Raw genomic sequence first — 17,002 nt, forward strand, 5'->3', positions numbered from 1 at the left:
AAAACCCTTAAAAAAAAAATCTTGTTCCGATTCTATTTTTCCCTTTCCCCTCCCCCAATATCGTAGCCAAATGGTACCTTTTAAACAATGGAAGTATTAAACAGGCTTCTACATACCACATACAATTATGCAAGTATTATAAATTCAATGCAGGCAGTGTACAAACCAGTAAATCTGATATTGTGAAAACAACTGCACAGATAAACCTTGAATGGCATCCATTCTTAAGGGTGGCTATAAATATTTGTTTTTAAAGTCACGCCTCAAATAAGCCACGCCTTCCTCTTCTCATAGGTTGACACCACTACTCCTCCCCATTGCTATGCAATGTGGATCTGCTTGTGTTGAAAGCGATTTACGAACTTTCATTAAATTCAAAACACCACATTGATCTATCAAATTCACTGTTTGACTTCCAAAATACTGAATAGGTTTATCAAACCAAAGATTATGCCAATCACTCCAGATGAACACCAGCATTCCAATTTTAGGGTGTATCACATGTACTTATACAAGTACAGATGCTAGAGATCACACTTAAAGGAGAAATACAGTACACCATATTCCCTAGAATGACATTCGCAATTACAATTTAAGGGCTTTAGTGGCATGGGAAACATCACCCAATAGAAATGGGAGTTTATCAATATATGATTTGTTTTCAAATTCTTTATGGGTCTGTGTAATCTGAGGGAAATATGTGTCTCTAATATGGTCATACATTTAGCAGGAGGTTAGGAAGTGCAGTGCAGTTTCAACCTCCTTTTGTGGGCAGTGTGCACATAACCTGTCTTCTCTTGAGAGCCAGGTCTGGCTCCGGCGGCCTTTCTCAATTGCAAGGCTATGCTCACTGAGTCTGTACATAGTCAAAAATGTATTCTGCCACTGTGTACTCTCTGTTCAGGGTCACATAGCATTCTAGTTTGCTTTGTTTTTTTGGTAAACTCTTTCCAATGTGTCAAATAATTATCTTGTAGTTTTCTCATGATTTGGTTGGGTCTAATTGTGTTGCTGTCCTGGGGCTCTATTTATGTTTGTGAACAGAGCCCCAGGACCAGCTTGCTTAGGGGGCTCTTCTCCAGGTTTATTTCTCTGTAGGTGATGGCTTTGTTATGGAAGGTTTGGGAATGTATTCCTTTTAAGTGGTTGTATAATTTCTCTTTTCTGGATTTTGATAATTAGCGGGTATCAGCCTAATTCTGCTCTTATTTGGTGTTTTACGTTGTACACGGAGGATATTTTTGCAGAATTCTGTATGCCAAATCTCAATTTGGTGTTTGTTCCATTTTGTGAATTCTTGTTTGGTAAGCCGACCCCAGACCTCACAAACATAAAGGGCAATGGGTTCTATAACTGATTCAAGTATTTTTTGCCAGATCATAATTGGTATGTCAAATTTTATGTTCCTTTTGATGGCATAGAAGGCCCTTCTTGCCTTGTCTCTCAGATCGTTCACAACTTTGTGGAAGTTACATGTGGCGCTGATGTTTAGGCCATGCTATGCATTGTTTTTTGTGTGCTCTAGGGCAACGGTGTCTAGATGGAATTTGTATTTGTGGTCCTGGCAACTGGACCTTTTTTGGAACATCATTATTTTTGTCTTACTGAGATTTACTGTCAGGGCCCAGATCTGACAGAATCGGTGCAGAAAATCTAGGTGCTGCTGTAGGCCCTCCTTGGTTGGGGACAGAAGCATCATATCATCAGCAAACAGTAGACATTTGACTTCAGATTCTAGTAGGGTGAGGTTGGGTGCTGCAGACTGTTCTAGTGCCCTCACCAATTTGTTGATATATATATATATATATATATATATACAGTGCCTTGCGAAAGTATTCGGCCCCCTTGAACTTTGCGACCTTTTGCCACATTTCAGGCTTCAAACATAAAGATATAAAACTGTATTTTTTTGTGAAGAATCAACAACAAGTGGGACACAATCATGAAGTGGAACGACATTTATTGGATATTTCAAACTTTTTTAACAAATCAAAAACTGAAAAATTGGGCGTGCAAAATTATTCAGCCCCCTTAAGTTAATACTTTGTAGCGCCACCTTTTGCTGCGATTACAGCTGTAAGTCGCTTGGGGTATGTCTCTATCAGTTTTGCACATTGAGAGACTGAAATTTTTTCCCATTCCTCCTTGCAAAACAGCTCGAGCTCAGTGAGGTTGGATGGAGAGCCTTTGTGAACAGCAGTTTTCAGTTCTTTCCACAGATTCTCGATTGGATTCAGGTCTGGACTTTGACTTGGCCATTCTAACACCTGGATATGTTTATTTTTGAACCATTCCATTGTAGATTTTGCTTTATGTTTTGGATCATTGTCTTGTTGGAAGACAAATCTCCGTCCCAGTCTCAGGTCTTTTGCAGACTCCATCAGGTTTTCTTCTAGAATGGTCCTGTATTTGGCTCCATCCATCTTCCCATCAATTTTAACCATCTTCCCTGTCCCTGCAGGCCCAAACCATGATGCTGCCACCACCATGTTTGACAGTGGGGATGGTGTTTTTATGCCAAACATAACGTTTTGCATTGTTGCCAAAAAGTTCAATTTTGGTTTCATCTGACCAGAGCACCTTCTTCCACATGTTTGGTGTGTCTCCCAGGTGGCTTGTGGCAAACTTTAAACAACACTTTTTATGGATATCTTTAAGAAATGGCTTTCTTCTTGCCACTCTTCCATAAAGGCCAGATTTGTGCAATATACGACTGATTGTTGTCCTATGGACAGAGTCTCCCACCTCAGCTGTAGAACTCTGCAGTTCATCCAGAGTGATCATGGGCCTCTTGGCTGCATCTCTGATCAGTCTTCTCCTTGTATGAGCTGAAAGTTTAGAGGGACGGCCAGGTCTTGGTAGATTTGCAGTGGTCTGATACTCCTTCCATTTCAATATTATCGCTTGCACAGTGCTCCTTGGGATGTTTAAAGCTTGGGAAATCTTTTTGTATCCAAATCCGGCTTTAAACTTCTTCACAACAGTATCTCGGACCTGCCTGGTGTGTTCCTTGTTCTTCATGATGCTCTCTGCACTTTTAACGGACCTCTGAGACTATCACAGTGCAGGTGCATTTATACGGAGACTTGATTACACACAGGTGGATTGTATTTATCATCATTAGTCATTTAGGTCAACATTGGATCATTCAGAGATCCTCACTGAACTTCTGGAGAGAGTTTGCTGCACTGAAATTAAAGGGGCTGAATAATTTTGCATGCCCAATTCTTCAGTTTTTGATTTGCCTCTAACTCTTCTAATGTTTTTTTTTAACCTTTATTTAACTAGGCAAGTCAGTTAATTAAGAACAAATTCTTATTTTCAATGACAGCCTAGGAACAGTGGGTTAACTGCCTTGTTCAGTGGCAGAACGACAGATTTGTACCTTGTCAGCTCGGAGATTTGCTCTTGCAACCTTTCAGTTGCTAGTCCAACGCTCTAACCACTAAGCTACCTGCCGCCCCAAGTGTGCAACTGCAGCCCGCAATTCAGGGCATTCCTGAATCTGGGCATTCCTATGACACTTTTGAATGTGGGTCAAAAGGGAAACAAAAGTATTATCTGAGTTTTTTCGCCCCCGCCAGTGTCCTTCGCTGCTGCCTGCCGAACACTGTCCCTCACGGTTGTTAACGGAACTGCAGGAAAACAGTTTCCAACAGGCGGGGCGAAGGAGACTGCCTACCGGACGCCCCCGCCTCCTGCTAGCACATCAGACAAGAGGCTAGATCGACAACGTGCATTAGCTAGCTAACTAGCTAGCTTGTTAGTTAGCTAGCTAGCAAAAAGTGTCGCTCCCGCCTGCTGTGTACAGGAGAAAAATGTGTCCGACAAGGGGGAGGCCACAGTCTACCAGTCGTTCCCGCTAGCACAGCAGACAGGAGGCTAGGGTGTGCTTTCTAGTTAGCGACACCATGTGCTAGCTTGTTCGTTAACCAGCTAGCACACGGTTTCACCTCCACGTACCAGGAGAAACCATGCCCGACAGCCGAGGGGGAAGAACACTGTCTACCAATCGTCCCAGCCTTCTACTAGCACAGCCAGGGTTGGGTAGGTTAATTTCTCAGTGTAATCTGTTACAGTTACTAGTTACCGGTCCAAAATTGTAATTAATAATGTAACTTTTCCCAAACTCAGTAATGTAATCTGATTACATTCGGTTACTTTTTTTTGTGATTACTTTCCTCTTAAGAGGCATTAGAAGAAGACAAATATGTATGTTACCAATTGAACGACATCAATTGCAGGATAAATCCATGTTAAAGTTTACATAGCTGGCTATATATGGATGTTACATTTTCACTCATCGCTTTCTACTACATAGAATTAAATTATATCTTTATATTAAAAACCAAAGTCTATCAAAATTCCAGTCATTCCAATAAATGTTATACACCTTTATCTTAGCCAAATTGTTTTACCTGAGCATGACCACAAAACTAAGGAGTTATTAGCCAGCCCTACTTTGATGTTTATGATTTTGGTGTCATGGAGGACTGATTGGGCTCATTGATTCGAGTTGAAAACTAAATGCTGCGCTCATGGAATGTCATGCTTTGAGCACTACTAAAAAGTGCTATTTACATGTGAAAAATGAATGCCATACGCTGCATTGTTTACCTTTTTGTTGGTGACACTTTGATATCTTGATAATATGCAGCTGTTTAAAGGGCAAATCCACAGATGAAATATTAACAAAATGGTCATCCTGCCTCTGTTTTGGTAAAAAGCTGAGGGATGGGCCTGGAATAATGTAGCCACTCTCAGATTAATAGACAGAGCTATGGATGCAAAGACTGACCATCCATGGACCATCCATCCATATCACAATGATTGTTTTAACCATGTTATGAGGCTATAGAGTGTTTGTTTACATTTACAATGTTTACAAACATTGGAGTAAAACAAGCTTATATTTTGGGTTCTCATGGTGTGTGACAGTTGAACTAAGCTCATGAGGAAAATAAGAACAATCCGAAATTCCTTTTTAATACTGTCGCAAAGCTAACTAAAAAGCAGCATTCCCCAAGAGAGGATGACTTTCACTTTAGCAGTGATAAATTCATGAACTTCTTTGAGGAAAAGATTATGATTATTAGAAAGCAAATTACGGACTCCTCTTTAAACCTGCGTATTCCTCCAAACCTCAGTTGTCCTGAGTCTGCACAACTCTGCCAGGACCTAGGATCAAGAGAGACGCTCAAGTGTTTTAGTACTATATCTCTTGACACAATGATGAAAATAATCATGGCCTCTAAACCTTCAAGCTGCATACTGGACCCTATTCCAACTAAACTACTGAAAGAGCTGCTTCCTGTGCTTGGCCCTCCTATGTTGAACATAATAAACGGCTCTCTATCCACTGGATGTGTACCAAACTCACTAAAAGTGGCAGTAATAAAGCCTCTCTTGAAAAAGCCAAACCTTGACCCAGAAAATATAAAAAACTATCGGCCTATATCGAATCTTCCATTCCTCTCAAAAATCTTAGAGAAGGCTGTTGCGCAGCAACTCACTGCCTTCCTGAAGACAAACAATGTATACGAAATGCTTCAGTCTGGTTTTAGACCCCATCATAGCACTGAGACGGCACTTGTGAAGGTGGTAAATGACATTTTAATGGCATCGGATCGAGGCTCTGCATCTGTCCTCGTGCTCCTAGACCTTAGTGCTGTTTTTGATACCATCGATCACCACATTCTTTTGGAGAGATTGGAAACCCAAATTGGTCTACACGGACATGTTCTGGCCTGGTTTAGATCTTATCTGTCGGAAAGATATCAGTTTGTCTCTGTGAATGGTTTGTCCTCTGACAAATCAACTGTAAATTTCGGTGTTCCTCAAGGTTCCGTTTTAGGACCACTATTGTTTTCACTATATATTTTACCTCTTGGGGATGTTATTCGAAAACATAATGTAAACTTTCACTGCTATGCGGATGACACACAGCTGTACATTTCAATGAAACATGGTGAAGCCCCAAAATTGCCCTCGCTAGAAGCATGTGTTTCAGACATAAGGAAGTGGATGGCTGCAAACTTTCTACTATTAAACTCGGACAAAACAGAGATGCTTGTTCTAGGTCCCAAGAAACAAAGAGATCTTCTGTTGAATCTGACAATTAATCTTAATGGTTGTACAGTCGTCTCAAATAAAACTGTGAAGGACCTCGGCGTTACTCTGGACCCTGATCTCTCTTTTGAAGAACATATCAAGACCATTTCGAGGACAGCTTTTTTCCATCTACGTAACATTGCAAAAATCAGAAACTTTCTGTCCAAAAATGATGCAGAAAAATTAATTCATGCTTTTGTCACTTCTAGGTTAGACTACTGCAATGCTCTATTTTCCGGCTACCCGGATAAAGCACTAAATAAACTTCAGTTAGTGCTAAATACGGCTGCTAGAATCCTGACTAGAACCAAAAAATTTGATCATATTACTCCAGTGCTAGCCTCTCTACACTGGCTTCCTGTCAAAGCAAGGGCTGATTTCAAGGTTTTACTGCTAACCTACAAAGCATTACATGGGCTTGCTCCTACCTATCTCTCTGATTTGGTCCTGCCGTACATACCTACACGTACGCTACGGTCACAAGACGCAGGCCTCCTAATTGTCCCTAGAATTTCTAAGCAAACAGCTGGAGGCAGGGCTTTCTCCTATAGAGCTCCATTTTTATGGAACGGTCTGCCTACCCATGTCAGAGACGCAAACTCGGTCTCAACCTTTAAGTCTTTACTGAAGACTCATCTCTTCAGTGGGTCATATGATTGAGTGTAGTCTGGCCCAGGAGTGGGAAGGTGAACGGAAAGGCTCTGGAGCAACGAACCGCCCTTGCTGTCTCTGCCTGGCCGGTTCCCCTCTTTCCACTGGGATTCTCTGCCTCTAACCCTATTACAGGGGCTGAGTCACTGGCTTGCTGGGGCTCTCTCATGCCGTCCCTGGAGGGGGTGCGTCACCTGAGTGGGTTGATTCACTGTTGTGGTCATCCTGTCTGGGTTGGCGCCCCCCCCCTTGGGTTGTGCCGTGGCGGAGATCTTTGTGGGCTATACTCAGCCTTGTCTCAGGATGGTAAGTTGGTGGTTGAAGATATCCCTCTAGTGGTGTGGGGGCTGTGCTTTGGCAAAGTGGGTGGGGTTATATCCTTCCTGTTTGGCCCTGTCCGGGGGTGTCCTCGGATGGGGCCACAGTGTCTCCTGACCCCTCCTGTCTCAGCCTCCAGTATTTATGCTGCAGTAGTTTATGTGTCGGGGGGCTGGGGTCAGTTTGTTATATCTGGAGTACTTCTCCTGTCCTATTCGGTGTCCTGTGTGAATCTAAGTGTGCGTTCTCTAATTCTCTCCTTCTCTCTTTCTTTCTCTCTCTCGGAGGACCTGAGCCCTAGGACCATGCCCCAGGACTACCTGACATGATGACTCCTTGCTGTCCCCAGTCCACCTGGCCATGCTGCTGCTCCAGTTTCAACTTCCACCTGACTGTGCTGCTGCTCTAGTTTCAACTGTTCTGCCTTATTATTATTCGACCATGCTGGTCATTTATGAACATTTGAACATCTTGGCCATGTTCTGTTATAATCTCCACCCGGCACAGCCAGAAGAGGACTGGCCACCCCACATAGCCTGGTTCCTCTCTAGGTTTCTTCCTAGGTATTGGCCTTTCTAGGGAGTTTTTCCTAGCCACCGTGCTTCTACACCTGCATTGCTTGCTGTTTGGGGTTTTAGGCTGGGTTTCTGTACAGCACTTTGAGATATCAGCTGATGTACGAAGGGCTATATAAATCAATTTGATTTGATTTGATTTGATGAGGCATTTATTTATAAGTTATATTCTTCAAGAATCAATGGATTCCCGGTGAAGCTGGTTGAGAGAATGCCAAGAGTGGCAAAGGGTAACTACTTTGAAGATTCTCAAATATACAATATATTTGGATTTGTTTAACACTTTTTTGGTTACCACATGATTCCATATGTGTTATTCCATTGTTTTGATGTCTTCACTATTTTTCTACAATGTAGAAAATAGTAAAAATAAAGAAACCCTGGAATGAGTAGGTGTGTCCAAACATTTGACTGGTACTGAATATATATTTAAGTCCAAAATTGGATGAAGCAACTACAGATTGCCCCTTTAAGTCTATCAAAAATGTGCAAGCTTGAGCATGTGTCAATTAGGTGTATGGATTATTTTTTTTATATCAGAATGAATTAGATTGAGCAATAAAATCCCCTTTATTCCATGGGCTTGGATTAAGCATCTGTTGCAAGAGCACATTTTTCATTGGCTGCCCATTGGATTCAAAAACAATAATTCATAGGCAGCTGAAACTTCTTGAATTGAACCATTATTGGGTTCAAATACACATTTAGATTTGTGAACAGCCATTCACAACAACCTCAATCCGTAAGGCACAAATAGCTAAATGAGAGAGCAGCAGTATGCTTCACATCAGTGCGCTATGTAGATATCAATAATAAGTGATATCCATATCACAGTAGACTACACCACTGCTGTCATTCTTACCTCCAAGCATTTATTCAAATTGGATAATCTTTGGATGTCGACAGCAGTCGCACCATTGAAAGACTTGGACTGTAGCCTTTCCAAAAACCTATTTCTGCTCTTTTCCCATGATCCATCAAACACATTCGGTGTGTCAACATAGTGGTCAACTTGAGCCTTTTTTAAATGCTGATTTGAATGTCATTGAGAAAACAGAGAATTTTCAAAGATTTTTTACGCAAACATCCTTTCTGAATTTAAAAGTAATCCTCTAAGTAATCATCTAGTTTTTTGTAATCTGATTACAATACTTCTGCTGGTAACGTAACGGATTACAGTTACATTTATTTTGTAATCCCTTACATGTAGCGGATTACATGTAATCCGTTACTCCCCAGCCCTGAGCACAGCAGATGGGAGGCTAGCTTGATAGTTAGTGATAATGTGTGCTAGCTAGATTGCTAGTTAGATAGCACACACCGTTGCATCCCGCTTGCTGTGTACCTCAAAGACTTGCTGGCTAAGCTTGCAAACAGTGTCCTTTGCTCCCGCCTGCCAAACACCTGCTCTCACCATTAATAACAGAACTACGGAAAACAGTTCCTGAGAGGCGGGGGTGAAGGACACCGTCTACTGGTGTATATTAGCTAGCCGTTGTCGCCCCCCACCCCTTCTTCTGTGGGGTTTATCGGTGGCTGGCATTCAACGTTATTAATACCACCTACTGTACTGGAGCGCTCCTTGCCTCCCTCCTGCCCCAACTTAAAAATGAACCAATAGAAGTATAAAGAGAGGTTCCTGCAGATGCAGGAATGCCCACATACATGAAGGGCAGGCAGAGGTCAGTAATCCAGGGCAGTGTCACAAGGTACAGAACGGCAGGCTCAGGGTCAGGGCAGGCAGGAGTGTCAAAACAAGAAAACAGGGACTAAAGAGAAAACAGGAGCATGGGAAAAACGCTGGTAAGCAATAGAAAATCTGACCACGACTCCATTTTGTTGCGCCCAGCCTATAGACAGAAACTAAAACAGGAAACGCCCATGCTCAGGTCTGTTCAACGTTGGTCCGACCAATCGGATTCCACGCTTCAAGATTGCTTCGATCACGTGGACTGGGATGTGTTCCGCATAGCGTTGGACAATAACATTGATGAATACGCTGATTCGATGTGCGAGTTTATTAGCAAGTGCATCGGTGATGTTGTACCCACAGCGACTATTAAAACCTTCCCCAACCAGAAACTGTGGATTGATGGCAGCATTCGCGCAAAACTGAAAGCGCGTACCACTGCTTTTAATCAGGGCAAGGCGACCAGCAAGGCGACATGACGGAATACAAACAGTGTAGCTAATTCCTCCACAAGTCAATCACACAAGCTAAGCGTCAGTATAGAGACAAAGTAGTCGCAATTCAATGGCTCAGACACGAGAGGTATATGGCAGGGTCTACAGTCAATCACGCACTACAAAAAGAAAACCAGCTCCGTCGCAAACCACGATGTTTTGCTCCCAGACAAACTAAACAACTTCCTTGGTCGCTTTGAGGACAATACAGTGCCACCGACACAGCCTGCTACCAAAACCTGCGGGCTTTCCTTTACTGCAGCCAATGTGAGTAAAACATGCAAACATGTTAACCCTCGCAAGGCTGCCGGCCCAGACGGCATACCTAGCCGCGTCCTCAGAACATGCGCAGACCAGCTGGCTGGTGTGTTTACGGACATATTCAATCATTCCTTATCCCAGTCTGCTATTCCCACATGCTTCAAGAGGGCCATCATTGTTCCTGTTCCCAAGAAAGCTAAGGTAACTGAGCTAAATGACTATCGCCCTGTAGCACTCACTACCGTAATCACACCCTGACCATAGTTTACTTTGTATGTTTCTATGTTTTGGTTGGTCAGGGTGTGATCTGAGTGGGCATTCTATGTTGGATGTCTTGTTTGTCTATTTCTATGTCTGGCCTGATATGGTTCTCAATCAGAGGCAGGTGTTAGTCATTGTCTCTGATTGGGAACCATATTTAGGACTGTTTCGGTTTTCACATTTTCATTATTTTGGTAGTTTATTCATGTATAGTTTTTCCTTTATTAAAATAACATGAATCATCACAACGCTGCATTTTGGTCCGACTCTCCTTCACATCAAGAGAATCGTTACACATATCACCTCCACCCTATCTGACACCCTAGACCCACTCGAATTTGCTTACTGCCCCAATAGGTCAACAGATGATGCAATCGCAATCACACTGCACAAACCCATCTGGACAAGAGGAATACCTCTGACAGAATGCTGTTCATCGACTACAGCTCAGCATTTAACACCACACCACACCTGGGTCTCGACCCCGCCCTGTGCAACTGGGTCCTGGACTTCCTTCCTTTGTAGCCCCCAGGTGGTGAGGGTAGGAACCAACACCTCCACCCCGCTGATCCTCGACACTGGGGCCTCACAAGGGTGTGTTCTCAGCCCTCTCCTGTACTCCCTGTTCACCCATGACTGAGTGGCCATGCACGCCTCCAACTCAATCATCAAGTTTGCAGACGACACTACAATGGTAAGCTTGATTACCAACAACGACGAGACGTCCTACAGGGAGGAGGTGAGGGCCCTCGGAGTGTGGTGTCAGGAAAATAACCTCACTCTCAATGTCAACAAAACAAAGGAGATGATTGTGAACTTCAGGAAACAGCAAAGGGAGGAGCCCCCTATCCACATCGACGGGACAGTAGTGGAGAAGGTGGAAAGTTTTAAATTCCTCGGCGTACACATCACGGACAAACCGATATGGTCTACCCACACAGACAGTGTGGTGAAGAAGGCGCAGCAGCGCCTCTTCAACCTCAGGAGGCTGAAGAAATTCAGCTTGTCACCAAAAACACTCACAAACGTTTACAGATGCACAATCGAGAGCATCCTGTCGTACTACATCACCACCTGGTACGGCAACTGCTCCGCCCACAATCGGAAGGCTCTCCAGAGGGTAGTGAGGTCTGCACAACGCATCACCGGGGGCAAACTACCTGCCCTCCAGGACACCTACACCACCTGATGTCAAAGGAAGGCCAAAAATATCATCAAGGACAACAACCACCCAAGCCACTGCCTGTTCACCCCGCTATCATCCAGAAGGCGAGGTCAGTACAGGTGCATCAAAGCTGGGACCGAGAGACTAAAAAACAGCTTCTATCTCAAGGCCATCAGACTGTTAAACAGCAATCACTAACATTGAGTGGCTGCTGCCAGCATACTAAATCAAATCTCTAGCCACTTTAATAATGAAAAATTGGATGTAATAAATGTATCACTAGCCACTAAATAATGTCACTTTATAAAATGTTTACATACCCTACATTACTCATCTCATATGTATATATTGTACTCTATACCATCTCCTGCATCTTGCCTATGCCGTTTGGCCATTGCTCATCCATATATTTTCATGTACATATTCTTATTCATTCCTTTACACTTGTGTGTATAAGGTAGTTGTTGTGAAATTGTTAGATTACTTGGTAGATATTACCTCATGGTCGGAACTAGAAGCACAAGCATTTCGCTACACTCGCATTAACATTTGCTAACCATGTGTATGGACAAATACAATTTGATTTGAAAAAACAGAGAACACATATAAATACACAGGGGATAATGGGGAAAATGGGCGACAACTGGAGGGGGAGGAGACAAGCACAAAGACAGGTGAAACAGATCAGGGTGTGACAGTACCCCACCTCTAGGGCCGCCACATGGAGTCCTACCTTGGCGCATACCTGGTTGATCGGGGTGCCGGTGATGGAACTCAGCAATAAGGGCTGGGTCCAGGATGTTCCTAGCGAGGACCCAGCACCTCTCCTTTGGGCCATAACCCTCCCAGTCAACCAGGTCGTGGAATCCCCTGCCCCTCGGCTGAACCTTCAGAAGAAGCCTCACCGTGTACACAGGTTGGCCGTTGATGAGACGGGGGAGAGGGCTGGACCTGGAAAAAAGAGACAAAAGGCTGTGAGACAAGTTTAATTCTAGAAACATGAGTGGGATGTAAAAGGAGGGTATGGGGCAACAGAAGATGAACAGCAGAGCGGCTAGTAATCTTGGAAATGGGGAAAGGGCCAATAAAATTGGGGGAAAGTTTGCGGGATCCCGAGTGGACAGCCATATCCTCTGCCCAAAATGATAGCGGGGAGCCGGGGTCTGGTGGCGGTCCGCCTGTTGATGATACCTGAAGTTGGTCTTGAGAAGAGCGGACCGAGCTCTCTTCCAGGTACGCCAACAGTGGCAGATGAACATCTGGGCAGAGGGTATGTTGACTTCTTCCTCTTGCTCTGGGAAGAGCGGGGGCTGATAACCCACAGAGCACTCGAAGGGCGAGAGCCCAGTGGCAGAGCAGGGAAGGCTGTTCCGGGTTTACTCCACCCACACGAGTTGCTGGCTCCAGGTGGTGGAGTTGGCCGAGACAATGCACCGACGAAGGCATTCATTCAGATATATCCCTGGACGAGAACTGAGGACCACGGTTCAAAACCATGTCCAGTGGAAGTCAAAGGATCCGGAAGATGTGCTGCACCATGAGCTGGGCTGTCTCCTTGGCAGAAGGTAGCATGGGGAGGGGAATGAAATGGGTGGCTTTGGAAAACCTGTCCACCACCGTGAGGATAGTGGTGTTGCCATCATCTGGTGGTAGACCAGTGACGAAGTCCAGGCATATATCTGACCAGGGACGGTGAGGGACAGGAAGAAATTGAAGGAGGCCAGCAGGAGCTTGCCGAGGAGTCTTGTTCTGAGCACAGACGGTGCAGGCTGCGACAAACGTGGAGATGTCCGGAGCCATGGTGGGCCACCATGGAGCAGGCAGCGTCTGGGGCAAACATCCGGTTAGCCGGGCCCCCCGAGATGAAAGGTGGTGCGGAGATATTCCCGGGTCTTGTGGTTTATCCACTAGAGGTCGACCGAGTATGATTTATTGGAGGACCAAAAAAAGCCGATACTGATTAATCGGACGATTTAATTTAATTTATATAATTGTAATAATGACAATTACAACAATACTGAATTAACACTTTTATTTTAACTTAATATAATACATTAATAAACTCAATTTAGCCTCAAATAAATAATGAAACATGATCAATTTGGTTTAAATAATGCAAAAACAAAGTGTTGGAGAAGAAAGTAAAAGTGCAATGGGTATTAACATGAGTCTTCAATATTCCTAGGTAAGAAGTTTTAGGTTGTAGTTATTATAGGAATTATAGGACTATTTCTCTCTATACCATTTGTATTTCATATACCTTTGACTATTGGATGTTCTTATAGGCACTTTAGTATTGCCAGTGTAACAGTATAGCTTCCGTCCCTCTCCTCGCCCCTGCCTGGGCTTGAACCAGGAACAGATCGACAACAGCCACCTTCGAAGCATCGTTACCCATCGCTCCACAAAAGCCTCGGCCCTTGCCTCGGCCCCTCTGCAAGGGGAACAACTACTCCAAGTCTCAGAGAGAGTGACGTCACCAATTGAAACGCTATTAGCGCGCACCCCGCTAACTAGCTTGCAATTTCACATCGGTTACACTAGCCTAATCTCGGGAGTTGATAGGCTTGAAGTCATAAACAACTCAATGCTTGAAGCACAGCGAAGAGCTGCTTGCAAACGCATGAAAGTGCTGTTTGAATGAATGCTTACAAGCCTTCTGCTGCCTACCATCGCTCAGTCAGACTGCTCTATCAAATATCAAATCAGACTTAATTATAACATAATAACACACAGAAATACGACTCTTTGGTCATTAATATGGTCGAATCCGGAAACTATCATTTCGAAAACAAAACATTTATTCTTTCAGTGAAATACGGAGCCGTTCCATATTTTATCTAACAGGTGGCATCCCGAAGTCTAAATATTGCTGTGACATTGTACAACCTTCAATGTTATGTCATAATTATGTACAATTCTGGCAAATTAATTACGGTCTTTGTTAGGAATAAATGGACTTCACACAGTTCGCAAACAAGCCAGGCGGCCCAAACTGCTGCATATACCTTGACTGCTTGCATGGAACGCAAGGGAAGTGACACAATTTCCCTAGTAATGAGAAATTCATGTTAGCAGGCAATATTAACTAAATATGTAGGTTTAAAAATATATACTTGTGTATTGATTTTAAAGAAAGGCATTGATGTTTATGGTTAGGTACACATTGGTGCAACGACAGTGCTTTTTTCGCGAATGTGCTTGTTATCACCCGTTTGGAGAAGTAGGCAGTGATTCGATGAGAAATTAACAGGCACCGCATCGATTATATGCAACACAGGACATGCTAGATAAACTAGTAATATCATCAACCATGTGCAGTTAACTAGTGATTAGGTTAAGATTGATTGTTTTTTGTAGGATAAGTTTAATGCTAGCTAGCAACTTACCTTGGCTTCTTGCTGCCCTCGCGTAACAGGTAGTCAGCCTGCCACGCAGCCTCCTCATGGAGTGCAATGTGAGGCAGGTGGTTAGAGTGTTGGACTAGTAACCAGAAGGTTACAAAAACTAATCCCAAGCTGACAAGGTAAAAATCTGTCGTTCTGCCCCTGAACAAGGCAGTTAACCCAACGGTCCTAGACCGTCATTGAAAATAAGAATGTGTTCTTAACTGACTTGCCTAGTTAAATAAAGGTGTAAAAAAATATATAAACAAATAAATAAATAAAATCGACCACAATCGGTCTCCAGAAATACTGATTGCCGATTGTTATGAAAACTTGAAATCGGCCCTAATTAATCGGTCATTCCGATTAATCTGTTGACCTCTACTGTCCACACTATGAATGGAAGTTTCGCCCCCTCTAACCAGTGTCTCCACTCTTCGAAGGCCATCTTCACCGCAAGTAGTTCTCGGTTCCCCACATCATAATTCCTCTCTGTGGTGATGGGAGAAGGCGATGGGAGAAGAAGGCACAGGGATGCAGCTTAAGGTCCAGGGCAGAACGCTGGGACAGGACAGCCCCCACTCTGACATCTGAAGTGTTTACCTCCACCACGAACTGATGGGACGGGAGAGGTGAGTGCTGACAGGGGGAAGCCAGGGTGCTGTAACTCTGGATAAAATGGCGATAGAGATTGGCAAATCCTAAGAAGCGTTGCAAATGCACTCTGGACGTGGGTTGGAGCCAATCCACCACCGCTCTCACCTTTCCGGGATCCATCTGCACATTCCCAGCAGCGATGATGTATCCAAGGAAGGAGATGATGGAGCGATGGAACTCACATTTTTTGGCTTTGACAAACAGCTGGTTCTCCAGGAGACGCTGGAGGATTTGTCGGACGTGGAGAACGTGTTCTTGAGTCGAGCGGGAAAGATGAAGATGTTGTCGAGGTAGACGAACACGAACCAGTTTAACATATCCCGGAGAACGTCATTAACCAGGGCCTGGAACATAGCAGGAGCATTGGTCAAACCGAATGGCATCACCAGGTAATCATAGTGTCCGCTAGCAGTGTTGAAGGCTGTCTTCCACTCGTCACCTTCCTGTATCCGTACCAGGTGGTAGGCGTTCCGTGGGTCTAACTTAGAGAAGAGAGGTTCTTCTTCTTTTTAACCACAAAGAAATCCATGCCTCTGCTAAGCTCCTCGATACTTTATTTTGTAAATATTCCAACAATTTGAGAGTAAGGTGAAAGGGACATCTATATACATTTTTTTTATCCTTATCTCATGCATTTGTGTGACCCTACATTGTTTCCAATGTGTCTCTTTACATACCTCTATCAAAATAAATATGTTGCTCATAACATATTCACATAATCCATCATAAACTATATGGCAGTTTAGGGTTGTTTTTAACATAATAAAGTACACTGTGTGTATTAAACTCTACCATATCATATATCATATCTACACTATATTCTAATTAGAACAGTATAAGTATGGATTGTGTCCAGTTAATGATATCAATTAGGTCCTGTTCTCTATACCTCCCTGTGTATTTGTAGTAACAATGGTTGGTAAATTCAGGTCAGGATGATCCATTGCCTTTGTCCATTCAGTGACATATCTAGCTACAATAGATGTCATTAACTTGAACATAATGTTTTATCTCAAGTAGTGTTGATCAGATTTACAGTATTTCATCTTTTGAGATTGTACAGTGGTTTGCTAGCCAAGGTCTGAGAGAAACTGCTGGGAGAAATTGTGATATACACCTACAATTTGGTGGGGTTATCAGTCATGTAAATTAATTAAATTGATATTGATGTATTTTAAATAAATTATGTTGAATGTTTCCATTTTAAAAAGTCTATTTCATTGTCTTAGTTTGGTTGTAAAGTATTACTTTGAATGTCATGAATATATTTGTCTACTGTAGGAATCAGCTAACTGAAAAATATGTACTCCTTTTGGACATAGACAGTTGACCATAGTGAAAGTTGAACGCAAAGTACAATAGGCCTACATTATTTGACCTCTTGGATGCAGCAGTATCACTCCAGTCCACTGCGTGGTGGTAGAACCGTGCTG

This window comes from Oncorhynchus kisutch, linkage group LG19, assembly GCF_002021735.2.
Source record: "Oncorhynchus kisutch isolate 150728-3 linkage group LG19, Okis_V2, whole genome shotgun sequence".
NCBI classification, from domain to species: domain Eukaryota; kingdom Metazoa; phylum Chordata; class Actinopteri; order Salmoniformes; family Salmonidae; genus Oncorhynchus; species Oncorhynchus kisutch.